The 16157-nt window shown below is 47.8% G+C and overlaps 1 long non-coding RNA gene across 1 annotated transcript; it reads right to left on the bottom strand.

The window, feature by feature from the left end:
* Positions 9383–15880, bottom strand: LOC110255615. The gene is made up of 3 exons (XR_002336161.1): positions 15710–15880; positions 10863–10996; positions 9383–9440 (listed from the first exon to the last, which is right to left on the bottom strand). It is a non-coding gene; the product is annotated as an uncharacterized LOC110255615 (long non-coding RNA).

The following is a 16157-nucleotide window of genomic DNA, read 5'->3' as shown; positions in this document are numbered from 1 at the left end:
TGCATTCTTAACCTGCTGAGCGATAATGGGAACCCCAGTTTTCTTTAAAGGGAACTTCTTCTGGATCCTTCTCCCCTTGTGAATGGATCAAACATTAGAGATAAACTCACTGTCCAAGACCCACATTTGCTTTTTGCTTAGAACAGATGAAAGAACACCCTCCAAAATTCTAAGTGTTTTTTTTTTTTCTCCTTCTGATTTTATCACTGCTTTAGATGTAAATTACTTGGGGCTCAACTTTTGCTCCCATTATTTACTAGACAGTTTTCCACAGTGACGTGTTTATACTGTTCCCTAAGGACCACTTATATCCTGTTTCCACGAGCAGCTAGTTTTTGGAACGGAAAAGAATGTGTAGAAAAAAACATATAATCTTTTGACTTCTTCAAAAGTACTTATTGGGAGTTCCCGCTGTGGCTCAGCGAGTTAAGGACAGGACAAGTATCCATGAGGACTCGGGTTTGATCCCTGGCCTTGCTCAGGGGGTTGGGGATCTGGCATTGCTGTGAGCAGTGGTGCAGGTTGAAGACACAATCTGTTGTGTCAGAGCCCACACTGTTGTACTTATTGTCGGTGAGACTGGCCTTCTTTGGGTGGAGAGGGTCGTTTGCTCCTGCGGGTTCGTGGCAGGCAAGGGGAGCAGACCCTGTCAGGAAACAAAGGAGACCTTCCTACATCGTCTCCAACAGGAAAAGTGAAACACGTTTTCAGTCTGCTCTCAAAAGGCAGATCAAGCCAACTTTCTGGAAAATCCGAGTAGGATTTCTCTAGGACTCTCCTTCAGAGAGGCTCAAGGACACAGTTATCATTTGAACTACTCGATCATCTACATAAAATGAGCAGCAAAATTGGTTTTTAAGAGGTGGGTATTTCTTTATTATGCTAAACCATATGGAGGCTACTTTGAAAATACATTAAGATGGGATTCCCACTGTGGCTCAGTGGAAATGAATCCGATTAGCATCCATGAGGACGCAGGTTCGATCCCTACCCTGGATCAGTGGGTTGAAGATCCAGTGTTGTGGTGAGCTGTGGTGTAGGTTGCAGATGAGGCTTGAATCCTGTGTTGCTGTGGCTGTGGTGTAGACCAGTAGCTACAGCTCCAATGGAAGCCCTAGCCTAGGATTCTCCATATGCCAAGGGTATGGCCCGGAAAAAAAAAAGAAAATACATTACGATGAAACTATGAGATGAGCATTTTTACTGGGAGTTTGGGGTTAGTAGATGCAAACTATTACATTTAGAATGGAGAAGCAATGAGATCCTGCTGTACAGCACAGGGAACTATGTGAAATCGCTTGTGATAGAACATGATGGAAGATAATGTGAGAAAACGAATGTATGTATGTATGATGGGGTCACTTTGCTGTACAGCAGAAACTGACAAAACATTGCCTGTCAATTAGTAGTAATTGCTTTTTAGGGCCCTGCCTGTGGCAAATAGACGTTCTCAGGCTAAGGGTCGAATCAGAGCTGCAGCTGCCAGCCTGCACCATAGCCACATCACCTCGGGATCTGAGCCACGTCTGATGTAACCACAGTTCACGGCAATGCCGGATCCCCAACCCAATGAGCAAGGCCAGGGATCGAACCCAAGTCCTCATGAATACTAGTTGGGTTCGTTACCACTGAGCCACAATGGGAATTCCTAATTACAATTTTTTTAAAAGGAAAAAAAAAAGAGAAACTATGAGATGATATTTTTAATCAACAGGGGAAATGAGTAGCCCTTTCACCCTCCAAAGCAGTCCACAGGCCAGCCCCTCATGCCGGGGCCAGGTGCTCAGCCATTGGGATGAGGCTGTACAACCGCAACCGTCCAGATTCCAGGCTGTGGTTCGCGATGACAATGTCTGTCACTGTCCCTGTGAGTCCTCTGGGAGGAGTTCAGTAACTGGCAGCCCAACAGCCTCAGTTGATAGCTGGAATGACACTGGAAGTTGACCCATCAAGATAGTCTTCTCGGAGTTCCCTTGTGGCACCATGGGTTAAGGATCCAGCATTGTCACTGCAGTGGCTCTGGTCAGTGCCATGGTATGGGTTTGATCCCTGGCCCAAAAACTTCCACATGCTGAGGCTCGGCCAAAAAAACCCAAAAGCATCATTTTCCCTGGAAGCTCATGGTTGTGATGCCTCTTGTCAGGGTTCACATCTAGGTATCATGCGGATCCTATTACTGGGTGGCCCAGGGCAGAGCTCCCGAGGTCCCCTCTGGCTAGGACTGGTCTGGAGTGAGGGGCTGGCAGAACCCGGTGAGAGCAGGGCTGGAGAGGCCGGACGGCTGCTGGGCAGGGGGGCCTCCGGGCTCTGCCCTGGCGCCCCCACTTTGCTGACTCCAGGGCTCGGCTGCCCCAAATCCTCCTCTGGACATTCTGCCTTTCCCAGAACCTCCTCCTCGCACTGCACCGTCTCGTGTTATTTTGAATTGGGCTGTTGGCCCTGAGTCAGCAAACACTGCTTTTGGACTCATGGTGATGCGGCTGCCCGTCTTTTCCTCTGTCTCTCATTGTCACCGCGAGACATGACGCACAGAGAGCGAGGGCTGGGCCCTTGGCTGGTGCCTGGTAACCACGGATTGGTGGATAGATGGATCGATGGATTGAGTGACTGGTTGGAGCTCCCAGCTCTTTGCTCCGTTCATGGCCATGCATCCCCCCTAGGAACAGGGTGATATGCAACGTGCATTTGGGGGTGGGCTCTCCTGCAAGCGGCCTAGTCTCAGAAATCTCTCCCTCCAAGTCCAGCACATATTTGCATGATTAAATCCCGAGGAGCATCAAAGGGCTCAAAGCCTCAGGGCTGCAAAGTCAGGGGGAAGAGAGTTCATTGGTGGCAGGTCCAGGCTGCTTTCTCTCTGGCTCAGGGTCCTCTGCAACCAAATGGAAACAAGTCCCAGCGCCCGCTGGTCAAAATATGGTCAATATCCCCCTCTGAGCTTCAGTGTCCCTGCTGCGAGGGAGCTGGCAACTCTGCACATTAGAACAGCACAGAGAGAGGCTAATTGCACTGGCTTGTTTGTTTTGGGCCATGCCCACGGCATGCGTAAGTTCTGGGGCCAGGGATTGAACCCTCACCACAGCAATGACACCAGATCCTTAACCCACTGTGCCACTGGGGAACTCCTCCAGGGTTTTTGGTTTTGTTTTGTTTTTAGGGCCACACCCATGGCATATGGAAGTTCCTGGGTTAGGGCTGAATCTGAGCTGCTGCTGCCAACCTACACCACAGCCACAGCAACACCAGATCTGAGCCTTGTCTATGATCTACACCACAGCTCATGGCAACACTGGATCCTTAACCCGCTGAGCAGGGCCAGGGATCGAACCTGCATCCCCATGGATGCTTGTTGGGTTCGTGACCCGCTGAGCCACAACGGGAGCTCCTCCACTGGTATTTTTGACATTGCATTGTTTATCTTTGTCTTTAGGTTTAACCTGGAATATTGAGGACCTGACTTTCACTCTACGCCAGCAGCATTTTTAGCTGCATCCCTGTAATTGGAGCTGACGCTGTACGTGTATTTTTTTGATTTTTGAATGCACTGTGCCTGGAAAAAATAATTTCTTTTGGTCTTTTTGCCTTTTCTTGGGCCGCTCCCGTGGCATATGGAGGTTCCCAGGCTAGGGGTCGAATCGGAGCTGTAGTCACCGGCCTACGCCAGAGCCACAGCAACGCAGGATCCGAGCCACGTCTGCAGCCTACACCAGAGCTCCAGAGCTCACGGCAACACCGGATCCTTAACCCACTGAGCAAGGGCAGGGATCGAACCCGCAACCCCATGGTTCCTAGTCGTATTCGTTAACCACTGCGCCACGACGGGAACTCCTGGAAAAAATAATTACACAGAGGAATGTTCTTTTTTTATAAACTCTTCTCATATAGTGAAAGACAGTTTGGTCAGGCTAATTGCTAAATTAAGTTTGCCCCTCACCAAGCTCAGCTGGTTAATTTTAAAGGTTTTCGACCATTGACATTTTAGGAGTATTTAACCAGGCAAATAAATGCTCTTAAAATAGAAGTCTTATGATAACCACCCTCCAAGCCAGATAAGTAAAAATATGCAATGTATGCCCACAAAGGGAAAAATTATAGCCTATACATATGTATACATATACACATCTCCTTTTAGCTGAAATCCTATAATTTATTGTACATGATTATAGAATAGAGCAAATAGGAAATGGCTTAGGCTCTGATGAAATTTTAGCAATAAAATATGTTGGAGTGGCCGGTAGCATGCATAAATAAAGTTTAAAAGGAACTTCCCTCCCTGATGTTTAAGCAATGCAGATACACACATTCTGCTTCACTGTTTTTGAATGAATACAACTGAGATGCATTTGGGCTTCACCTCTAATAGCCAAGACCTTCTTTAGCTATAAAAATAGTCTTTTCCAGAAGATTTCAAAATTCACTTCCCATATACCTGAAAAACATGACTGTACATTTGGTCAGTTTTCTTTCTGTGATAATAAAATGATCTGTTCTCTAACCTCTCATTTTTATCATTGGCAGGAACGTGACTGTACTCTAACCAAAAAGATGTGTTAGCAATTGGCCGTGTCTCTGAGTGGCCTGTGGTTTTATAGGAGCTTCATCTGAATCTCTGATTCATTTGTTAAGAAGTTAGCTAACGTCTGGAGTTCCCATCATGGCTCAGTGGTTAATGAATCCGACTAGGAACCATGAGGTTGTGGGTTCAATCCCTGGCCTTGCTCAGTGGGTTAAGGATCTGGCGTTGCTGTGAGCTGTGGTGTAGGTTGCAGACGCAGCTCGGACCCGCGTTGCTGTGGCTCTGGTGTAGGCTGGTGACTACAGCGCCGATTCGACCCCTAGCCTGGGAACTTCCATATGCCACGGGAGCGGCCCAAGAAAATGGCAAAGAAGTTCAAAAAAAAAAAAAAAAGTTAGCTAACATCAGGGAGGCAGCTGTGGCCATCCTGGGGACTGGGTTGGTCTGGATAGAGCCTGGGCTCTGCTGCACAGCATGTGGCCGATGAGCCTGGGGTTTCTGGGCTGCTCCAGAGCTGGTAGCCGTGGGCAGCACCCCTGTCCATGGTGGGCCTGAGGTTTGATGCTGAGAATTTGGTCTCTTGCCTTGTCACTCTATTTTCCATAATGTTCCCTTATTTCCTCAAGAGGTCTAGAGGAGGGTGGCTTTGGGGCTGGCTCCACACTGTCACCAGGGGTCCCCGTTCTTTCCTCCCTCCTAGCCTCAGCAAGCACTCTGGCTAGTCACTTGGCAGGTCCAAGCCTCGCATCCAGATATGGCAACTCGGGTGGAAGAAAAATGATTGTTCTGCCACTCGTGACTCTTTCTATAAACAAGAAAATGTTTCTGAGAATTCCTCCCCATCCCCAGAAGACCTCCCCTTATATCACAAGTGGCCAGAAACAGGCACAGGGACATCCCTAAATAAATCACCACGGAGGGGGTGGAACCATTAGCACCGGCTTAGGCACGAGTCACAGAGGAGAAGCCTGGACCTGACCAAAGTAGGGCTTGCTTGGCAAAGAAGAAGCGGGGGTGGTGGTGGCTGGCCAGGCAGCAGTATGTTCCACGGGCTGACACTTCTGTGGTTTGCTTTGGAAGCCTTTCAGTTCTTATTAGGGGGGAGGAGGTGGCATGCCATGCCGAAGTTTCTGGGCCAGGGATTGAACCCACGCCACGGCAGTAACCAGAGCCCCAGCAGTGTCAATGCTGGATCCCTACCCTGCTGAGCCACGAGGGAGTTCCCTCTCTTTTCTTGTAAAGATGGTTTCCATGGGCTTTAGTTGCTCCATGTCCTCAGGGAGCATGAGCACCTCAATCCCTGTCCTTTCACAAGCCTCACAAAGAACATGCTGAGCCTCGTGGTCAATCCTAGCAGCAGGAGCGGCCTTGGAGCTTCCTCTGGCCACCAGCCCTGCTGTGTGATCTGACACCAGCTGCTTCCTCTTTGCCGCCTTTTGTGCACCCTCAACAGCTTGTGGGCTGCAACTTTTGCTCCAAGACTCCTGTGCCCATGGCACACTGGCTAAGGATGCAAAGATTCTTCACAGACGTGTCTCGCGGGGACCAACTTTCTCCTAACCAGCCGGTCTCCCATGTTTGTGAGTTGGACTCGGAATGTTCCAGTGGAATGAAATCACTTTTAGTCATGTTTGTTCTTATGGCTTAAACCTAGGTAAACATTTCTTTTTTGTTTTTTTCTTTTTACAGCCGCACCTGCGGCATATGGAAGTTCCCAGGCTAGAGGTCAAATCAGAGCAGCAGCTACGCATATCACAGCCACAGCAACGTGGGGTCTGAGCTGCATCTGCAGTCTTCGCCCCAGCTTGCGGCAATGCCAGATCCTTAACCCACTGAGTGAGGCCAGGGGTTGAACCCACATCGTCACAGATACTAGCTGGGTGGTTCCTAACCTGCTGAGCCGCGACAGGAACTCCGTCCATCATTTCTTTATCTCAAGTTTGTTGGTGCCATGAAGAAGGCAGAGCTTTTGATGTATTTCTGCAGATCATAAAGTGTCTTTGGATTTTGTTGTAAAGATGGCACTAGCCTTCACTGTACTCAAAAATAAAGCAAGCTGTTATTTTAAAATGGATTTTCCCCCTGATGCACCCTCAGGGTCTGATGAGACTGCACCTCCAAGCCCAGATCTCGAAACAGATCTTCCAGCACAGTCTCCTGTGGTTCTCATTTGCGTGTCTTCCTTCTTCTGCTCACAGTGGCCGAGGCTGCTCCCCACTGGAGGAGAGGCCCTTGGCAAGCTGACTTTCCCTCCGTGCCCAGCTGCTGTGGCCGAGAGTGTGTCTCTGGTCTTGGAAGCCTGCTCCAGCTGAGATCCACGAAGAGGTTGCAGTCTGTTCTGGACAACACACGGCTGGACATCTTCCAGTTTTTTCTACCTTGTTTGTGCCTATAAACCTGAATGTTTTTCCCCTGAAAATCTCCCATGCAACCACCTCCTTGTCCCCTTTCCTCCCTGCTCCTATCACATGTCACTCTGGGCCCGGTGCTGTACATGCAGCCCACAGCCCCCGTGAGAATAAACTGAAAAACAAACCAGCGACAATGCCAAACACCCTTCAGTCCTGAATATTGGAACGTTCTCCCTGGTGTCACCCAGGCCTGGCAGAGGGCTGAGGCCCTGGGCTGACGATGTTTCCCTGAAGCCAGGACCCATCAGCCAACCGAGTCTGGCCTGACACCAAGAGGGGACTTCTCCCAAAGGGTGGTGACAGCAGAGTTCTATCTACCGGATCCCTTTTCAGGGTGCACTCTGTCCAGGCACAGGGCTCTGGGCCCACCTGCAATTCTTGGCACTGAGACCCAGGCTCCCACACACATGTTCAACCCAGAACAGCCGAAAGGGGCGGAAATCCCTGCAGTCCTGGACAGTGAGTGTGCACTGAGGACCCGGCCGGCCTGACTTGGATGAGGAGCTGCTGGGACTCTGTGGCCTCACACCCGTTCCAACCAACCGAGCTAGACCCCAGGGACGCCCGTTCCCCAGGGTGCCCAGCCAGGCTCCCAGGCAAGCTGTGTACCGTGAGGGTCACCTGATGCTTACAGGCCCCAGAGTCTCAACTGCTGGGATTGTGAGTTTGACCTAAACGTCCAGGGAGCGGCAGCAACAGAACAGCAGCATGTTCCCACGAAGGGCGTCGTGTCACCATGATGACCCAGCCCAGAAATTAGTGCGTCTGAGTGGCGCCTGTCACAGGAGGGGTCTGGTGAACCGGGCCAGGGTGGCCCGATGGGGGAGGTGCTGGAACTGTGTGGAACTGTTAGATGCCACCTGAGGAGGAGAGGTCGTGGGGCAGAGAGGGGCCCTGGGCTGCTGGCAGGGGGTGGGTGGGGAGGGCGGGGAGGGGTGGAGGTGCTTCCTGAGCGAGGCCTGTGCTGCTCCTGCATTTGGGAGAGAAACTGGCCAAATACTGCAGTCAGACCCGAGGCCCTGGGTTCGCCTAAGATAACTGGGCCAGAATCCGAGGCTACTGCAGTTGCACTTCCTGAAGAGCGACCACAAAATCACCCCCAGATGTGTTACATATTTAGTTTTTGGAAAGAGGGATCTGTTTCTCATGGCTTTTGCATTAATAAATAACATTGAGTTGTAATTTTCTATATCAAAGCATGTAATCTCAGGCTTCAAAATCAGTGTTATGTTTCATAAATTAATTCCTGAGTTTTCCTTCGCTCTTAGGCTCTGGAACGATTTCAGCAAAGTTAAATACTACCTGTTTTTTAAAGATTTGGTAGAATGCCCCCGGGAAATTAGGTATTTTTAAGGGAACACTTCGACAACTCTCTCTTGTTTGAAAACCAGTCTGATCTGATTTTTTTTTCTCTCCTGGGGATCAATTTTGCCAAATTATATATTCAAAGAAAATTATATATGTTTCATCTAACTTTTCAAATATACTTTCATGGAGTCAGGTAAAGTAGTTCCTTATGATTATTTTAATTTAATGCATTTTTGTGGTTATTTTCATTTTATTGTTTCTTATTTTGGGTATTTGCATTTATGCTTTTTTTTTTTTTTTTTTTTTTTTTTGCTTTTTAGGGCCACACCTGCAGCATATGGAAGTTCCTAGGCTAGGGTTTGAATTGGAGCTACAGCTGCCTGGATGCACCACAGCCACAGCAACGTGGGATCCAAGCCACATCTGCGGCCTACACCACACCTCATGGCAATGCCAGATCCTTAACCCACTCAGAGAGGTCAGGGATCAAACTCACATCCTCATGGATACTAGGCAGGTTCTTTATCACTGAGTCACAATGGGAACTCCCTGTATTTTTGCTTTTTAAACAATTACGTTAGCTAGTGCTTTATCTATTTCTTTGTTTTTCTCCCCAAAGGTCTAACTTATTTATTTAACTCTTTTTTTCTGTTTGTTTTCTAAGTTAGAAAATTCTGGTTTCTCTCTCATTATTTCCTCTTCTCTACCTTCCTTCAGTTTATTTTCTTGTTCTAGTTTAAGCTGGATATTTGATTCATTTATTTTTCTTTTTTCCTTCTTACATACTTATTTAGACCTAAGAATTTTCCTCTGATTTCTGGTTAGCAGTATCTCAGCAATTAACGTGTAGGAAATTTTTTTTTGTTAGTGTTACCTCTAAGAGTTCTACAATTTAGGTTTATTTTTTTAATCCAAGAGTTGAGGGCTTCTTAAAAAAAAAGTAAACTTTAAGATAAAAATTTTAAATTTCCAGATGAAAAAGAAATCTTGTTACCTGATTTTTAAAATTAACTTACAGGGAGTTCTCATTGTGGCTCAGTGGAAACGATTCCAAATAGTATCCATGAGGTCCCAGGTTCAATCCCCGGCCTCGCTCAGAGGGTTAAGGATCCAGAGTAGCTATGAGCTGTGGTGTAGATCAAAGACGCAGCCTGGATCCCGTGTTGCTGTGGCTGTGGTATATGTAGGCTGGCAGCTGCAGTTCAGCCCTAAAAAGAAAAAAAAAAAATTAACTATAATTTTATTGCACAGTGACCAGAGAATATCACCAGCACTATTTCTACTTCACGGAATCGAGGTTTTCTTTATGACCTAATAATATGGTCAAATTTTCTGAATGGTCTATTCTTGAATATTTTTTTTTTTTGTCTTTTTGCCATTTCTTGGGCCACTCCCAGGGCATATGGAGGTTCCCAGGCTAGGGAACTGTAGCTGCTGGCCTACACCACAGCACACGGCAATGCTGGATCTGAGCTATGTCTGCAACCTACACCACAGCTCACGGCAATGCCGGATCTTAACCCACTGAACAAGGCCAGGGATCGAACCCGCAACGTCATGGTTCCTAGTCGGATTCGTTAACCACTGCACCATGACGGGAACTCCCTTGAATATTCTTGAAAATAAAAATACTCTTTATGTGTAGAGGGTTTGATACATATATTAATCAGAGCTATCATGTTTATTATCTGTTATATGAGAATTCTATACTGGTTTCATTTATCCACCTAACTTGTCATAATCCATACAGACAGGGATGAAACCAGCGTTTTCTGTTTATTTATCCTTTTATCTCCTATAATTTCAAGTTTATGGGAGCTATTGCTTTGTTATTTGGTGCTTAGCTATTTATAACTGTTATATCTTCACCATGAATCACACCCTTTAGCTTTATAAGGCGTTTTATTGGTCTTGCTTCATCATTTTTTTGGCCTGAATTTCAACTTACCTAAAAAACTAGGACCTCTTCTTCCTTTAGGTGTATTTTCCCCCTAATCTAGCTTTTCTTACCCTTTTATTTTCAATATTCAGATTTGCTTTAGTTGTGTCCCAGGTATAAAGAATTCAGTTCTGCCTTATACATTAATTTGTGTTTGCTAGAGCCAAGAGACAGAGATGAGCCTGATAACAATTTCTGAGCTTCTGGACTCAGCTTGGTCTGCAGCTACCTGTATTCCAGTCTTCGCAGAAAGATCAACCAACAAATTCTTGTTTTAGAATTAATCTAATTGGTACAGGATCCATGGAGCGTATGGGCAGCCTGCTGGCTGTCTTTGAAGCACAGGAATGTAGTTTTCACCTTGATTCGGTGTTGGGTGGCCAATGTCAAGTTAATGCATCCTGGATTTTGCTATCTTTATAATAGCTCTATGTTCACCTGTCCCGACCCACCTATCATGTGGCAAATTTAAATAAGATCCTCAAAGCACAACAGCAATGCTTATTTTGTCCCTAGGATATTGGCAATGCAGTTCAATGTTTAAAAACAGCAACAACATTACTGGAGGAAGAAGTATGAATCATATTCCCCCAAGAGATTTAGACTCTTCCGTAGAAATTTCACATATGGATCGCTGTGCTGGTGATCCTGCAGCTTAGGGACAGAGGCTCATGAAAAAATGGAAAATGACCTTAATCCGAGTCCCTGGGAGATTCTGGGAAGCTGGGTAGATCTTCGCTGTTTACCAGGATGAAGCATCATGATTTGCTTACTCAGCATCCGTCCGCCTTCCTCCTGCTAACAGCTCTAATTTTGTTGAGAAACCTATAAACCCAGATTTTAGGCATTAGAGAGCTAATCTAATCTTTGAGACCAACAGACTCAGCTAAGTAAATACATAGGTTAATTAATTAATTAATTAAGAGATACCTTCTGAAGCATGATATGACTTCCTGATTTAAATATTTACTTATTTTTGGAGTTCCCGTCGTGGCGCAGTGGTTAACGAATCCGACTAGGAACCATGAGGTTGCAGGTTCGGTCCCTGCCCTTGCTCAGTGGGTTAACGATCCGGCGTTGCCGTGAGCTGTGGTGTAGGTTGCAGACGCGGCTCGGATCCCACATTGCTGTGGCTCTGGGGTAGGCCGGTGGCTACAGCTCCAATTGGACCCCTAGCCTGGGAACCTCCATATGCCACAGGAGCGGCCCTAGAAAAGACAAAAAATAAATAAATAAATAAATATTGACTTATTTCTGCCCCCATGTCTCACCCATGTTAAAATTAAGCTTTCATCTGTTTTTCTCATTGTGCCTGACACACCGTAATTATCAGTAACATGTAACAGAGGTCCGAGTTCCCACTGCGGCTCCGTGGTAACGAACTCGACTAGCATTCATGAGGACAAGGGTTTCATCCCTGGTCTCGCTCAGTGGGTTAAGGATCTGGTGTTGCCGTGAGCTGTGGTGTAGGTCGCAGACATGGCTCAGGTCTGGCGTTGCTGTGGCTGTGGTGCAGCCCAGCAGCTGCAGATCTGAGTCAACCCCTAGCCTGGGAGAGGAAGAGGCCCTAAAATATATATTACACACACATATATAATATATATTATGGCGAGGGAGAGGCCCTAAAATATATATTACACACACATATATAATATATATATTATATATAATTCATATATTAAGTGTATATCATACATATGAATTATATATAATATATGAATCTATATAATACGTATTATATATTTAAATTTATAGTGCATATATCTATAAAAACAGATGTCCATCTGCCATCTTCTGTGACGTATTTCTCAGTTGGCTCTGGACTCAGAAAAGAAAGATTGTTATTTACCTGCTTCCTAAAACTCTAACCGCCATCTCCTCCCACTGAAGATAATAATAACAATAGCACAGTAATAAACCGTAAATTGGCCAACATTTATTGGATGTTGCCATGTGCCAGGGTTACTGCACTGAAAGTGCTTATCGAACAGGATAACTGGTAATCCTCATAATAACCCAGGGAAATGTTTATTATTTTTATTTGCCTTTTGGACGTGAAAAAACACAGGCAGAAAGAGGCTAAGCAATCACCCACAATCACACAGCTAGTACGTGGCACAGCTGGGTTTTCTCTTTGTTTTTGTTTTTCTTGTCTTTTCAGGGCCACACCTGCGGCATGTGGAAATTTCCAGGCTTAGAGTTGAATTGGAGCTGTAGCTGCCGGCCTACACTGCAGCCACAGCAATGCCAAATCCAAGCCAAGTCTGCGACCTACGCCACAGCTCACGGCAATGCTGGATCTGTAAAACTCTGAGCAAGGCCGGGGATCAAACCTGTGTCCTCATGGATCCAAGTCGGGCTTGTTAACCGCTGAACCGTGATGGGAAGTCCCACAACTGGGTTTTGAATTCAAGTAATCTGACCCCCAGATCATGGCCTCACCCACTCCTGCTTCCATCCTTGTCTGGCTCTAGTCCATTCTTCACACAACTGTCTGAGTAATTTTTGTTTATTTGGCTTCGCCCAAGGTTTGGGGAAGTTCCCAGGCCAGGGATCAAACCTGAGCCACAGCAGTGACAATGCCAGGTCCTTAATCTGCTCAGGGAAGTCCTGAGTAATTTTTTTCAAGCTGGATTTCATCAGGTTAGTTCTCTGCTGTAATTCCTTCAAGGTATCCCCACGACCCTTAGGGGAAAAGACAGGCAAACAAACAAACTAAACCTTTGATAGGGTTCATAGGACCCTGCCACATCCTTCTCAGCGTCATTGGAGCCATTTACTCCTCACTCTTCCGGGGCCAAACTCATCGGGCACATCACTTGGCTTCCTGCCACAGGACCTCTGCATATGCTGTGTTCCTTACATCGAAGCCTCTCCCCATACCACTGGTTCTTCAGGCTTTGTTTAAATTCCACAGTTTTAGAGAGGCTTCTCTGAGCCCCTCTTTCCCAAGTCCAATAGTATCTCTCTACTCTTGTGTCTCATTTTAACCTGTGTTTTATAGCCATGGCACTTATCACAATTCGAAACGATTTTCCTTCCCTGTGTGTAACTGGTACGACCTGCTTCACCAGCTTGGGGTGAAAATTAAGTCACAGTGCTTAATTCTTCAAGTCAGAACTGGCTGTGGTTTCCACGAGCCAGATTTCCAGGAAGCTTACACCCTTCCTAGGGGTGTGGGGAGGTTCTTTTCCCATCAAGATTGTCCAATAAATTCAGGGGTTTACTCACCTGGAAGGGGCCAGTCCTGAGCCCAAACACCTTGACAGGAGGAGGCTAGAGCCTCTGATGAGTTTAGTACTTTGCTCCCTTTTTTAGGGCCGCACCTGAGGCATACGGAAGTTCCTAGGCTAGGGGTCAAATTGGCGCTACAGCTACTGGCCTACACCACCGCCACAGCAACGTAGGGATCCAGGCTGCGTCTGTGACCTACACCATTGCTCACAGCAATGCCGCATTTTTAATCCACTGATCGAGGAGCCAGGGATCGAACACACATCCTCATGGATACTTGTCGGGTTCATTACCACTGAGCCACAATGGGAACTCCCTTTTTAAAATATGCTTTCTTGTTAAGAACAGTCCTGAGCACTGGGAGGGGTCAGTGCCCACAGTCCCTGGCCCACCTGTGCTGGCTGAGCTCACACTTGGGGCTCACCATGTTGGGTGGACGTCCGGTGTGGCTCTGGAGCTCAGCTCCAGCATCCCACACCCACCCCGTGGCCACGCGGGCCCTGGCGCTACACCAGGCTCTGCAGCTGGGACTGCCCCTCTGTGGCCTTGGAGACTGGGTTCTGGGGAGGTGCCTGAGGGCTCCAACCCGCTGCAGTGTAGACAGCTTATATGCCCTCCCTCCTTGTGGTCCTGCCTCAGCCCCGCAGCCCACACCCTGGAACCACGTACTGACGAGTCCTCGCAGCTCAAGGTCAGTGGAGGGGACCTGAGAACGGTTCTCTAATATGCGAGCCCCCCACCAGCAACCTTGACATTTTCTCTGCCAGCTGATCACTGAAGCCACCTCACAGTCCAGGCTCCACAACCCTTGACTGCTGTGAAGACTTCCTTCCCCATCGTCCCAGGAAGGCCTGGGCCCCCGGTCTGAGGGGTCCACCTCCCCTGCTTCCATGGTGGACAAGGAGACAGATACGTGCCTTATATCCCCTTGTTCTAGAGTAACCATGACACCCGCCCACTGCTACCAACATGGGCCACTCAAGTGATTCGTTCCAGCCCAGAGACAGTTTGCTCAAGAACAATTGAGGATTTTCCTGGATAGACACTATGAGAAACTTTTAAATGGAAGCTCACCTTGGATTAAAGAAAAAGGGAGTTCCCACTGTGGCTCAGCAGATTCGACTCCGACTAGTAGCCATGGGGATACAGATTTGATCCCTAGCCTTGCTCAGTGGGTTAAGGATCTGGCGTTGATGAGAGCTGTGGTATAGGTTGCAGATGCAGCTTGGATCCTGTGTTCCCTAGCCTGGGAACCTCCATATGCCACACCTGTGGCCCTAAAAAGCAAAAAAAAGAGGAGTTCCCGTGGTGACGCAGTGGTTAACAAATCCGACTAGGAACCATGAGATTGCGGGTTCGGTCCCTGCCCTTGCTCAGTGGGTTAACAATCCGGCGTTGCCATGAGCTGTGGTGTAAATTGCAGACGCAGCTCGGATCCCATGTTGCTGTGGCTCTGGCGTAGGCTGGTGGCTACAGCTCTGATTAGACCCCTAGCCTGGGAACCTCCATATGCCGCGGGAGCGGTCCAAGAAATAGCAAAAAGACAAAAAAAAAAAAAAAAAAAAAATAGATTAAAGGAAAAAAAAAAAGGATTCCACCCTGCTAGGTGTTTCCTCACTGCATGTCTGTCTTCTGTTTAAACCTCAGGCCCCTGGCTGCTTCCATGGACCCACACCTGGTGTGCGGTGGGCAGCCCCACATCATCTGCTGAGTCACTGAACAGATGGCCAACTCATGAAAAAAAACTGTCTATCAGTAAAGTGGGACCAGAGCTCAAGAACCAAGAGATTAGCGTAGAATTAGTTACTAATCTTATTAAAAGATGATCATGGGTAGATATGTCCTCGTCTACATACATGCAGTTTTAGTCATTTTTTTCTTTTGCCTTTTTTTTTGGCCACGCCCACGGCATGCAGAAGTACCCAGCCCGGGGGACCTGAGCCACAGCAGTGACAACACTGGCTCCTTAACCGCTAGGTCACCAGGGAACACTTTGGCTTTTCTTTTTAATTTTAAGAGGTACTCCTTTTTATTTTGAAACTTTCAAGAAGGACTTCAGACGTTCACGAGTGTGAAGAAGAATCTAGCAAACACCAGGGGAACCCACCACGGAGTTTCAGACCTAAAGCCGTTGCAGCCACTTGTGCAGCCCCCGCCCCTTCCCCCCACCCCCACCAGCGGGAATAGCATCCAGATTTACAGAAACTTCCACAGCCCCAAAGGCCAGAGCCCAACGCCAGAGGGGCGTGATCTTGCCCCTCCCCCTCCAGTCACAGGTGGTGAAACCAGGGGCGCCCCACACACCTGGGCCAATCCGCGGCTGCTTCTCCGGCGTTCGGGCTGCAGAGCCTGGGCTAATTTGCTGGGATGAGCAAAACCGACAGGTCGTGCTTGTTGCAGGGCTTAGACTCAACTTTGGGTGTGGCCATAATGAGCCTTGTGGGAGGAGAACGCGTGAGGGATAAAAGGAGCACATGCGAGTTCCTGCCGCGGCTCAGTGGTCAAGAACCTGACTGGTAACCGTGAGGGCACCGGTTCAACCCCCGCCAGGCCTGGTTCAGTGGGCTGTGGTGTAGGTTGCAGATGCGGCTTGGATCTGGCTTGGCTGTGGCTGTGGCGTAGCTCCTCCTAGCCTGGGAGCTTCCATGTGCCACAGGTGGCACTAACAAGACTAAAAACAAAAAAAAAAAACACAGCAGTTGGCAGGGAGGGGGAGGGAAAGGGAGGGGAGAGGTGGGGAGGGAAGAGGAGG

The sequence above is a fragment of the Sus scrofa genome, chromosome 10 (genome assembly GCF_000003025.6).
Source record: "Sus scrofa isolate TJ Tabasco breed Duroc chromosome 10, Sscrofa11.1, whole genome shotgun sequence".
NCBI lineage: Eukaryota > Metazoa > Chordata > Mammalia > Artiodactyla > Suidae > Sus > Sus scrofa.
Note: the sequence above shows the minus strand (reverse complement) of the source record. Positions and strands in the feature narration are given on the sequence as shown.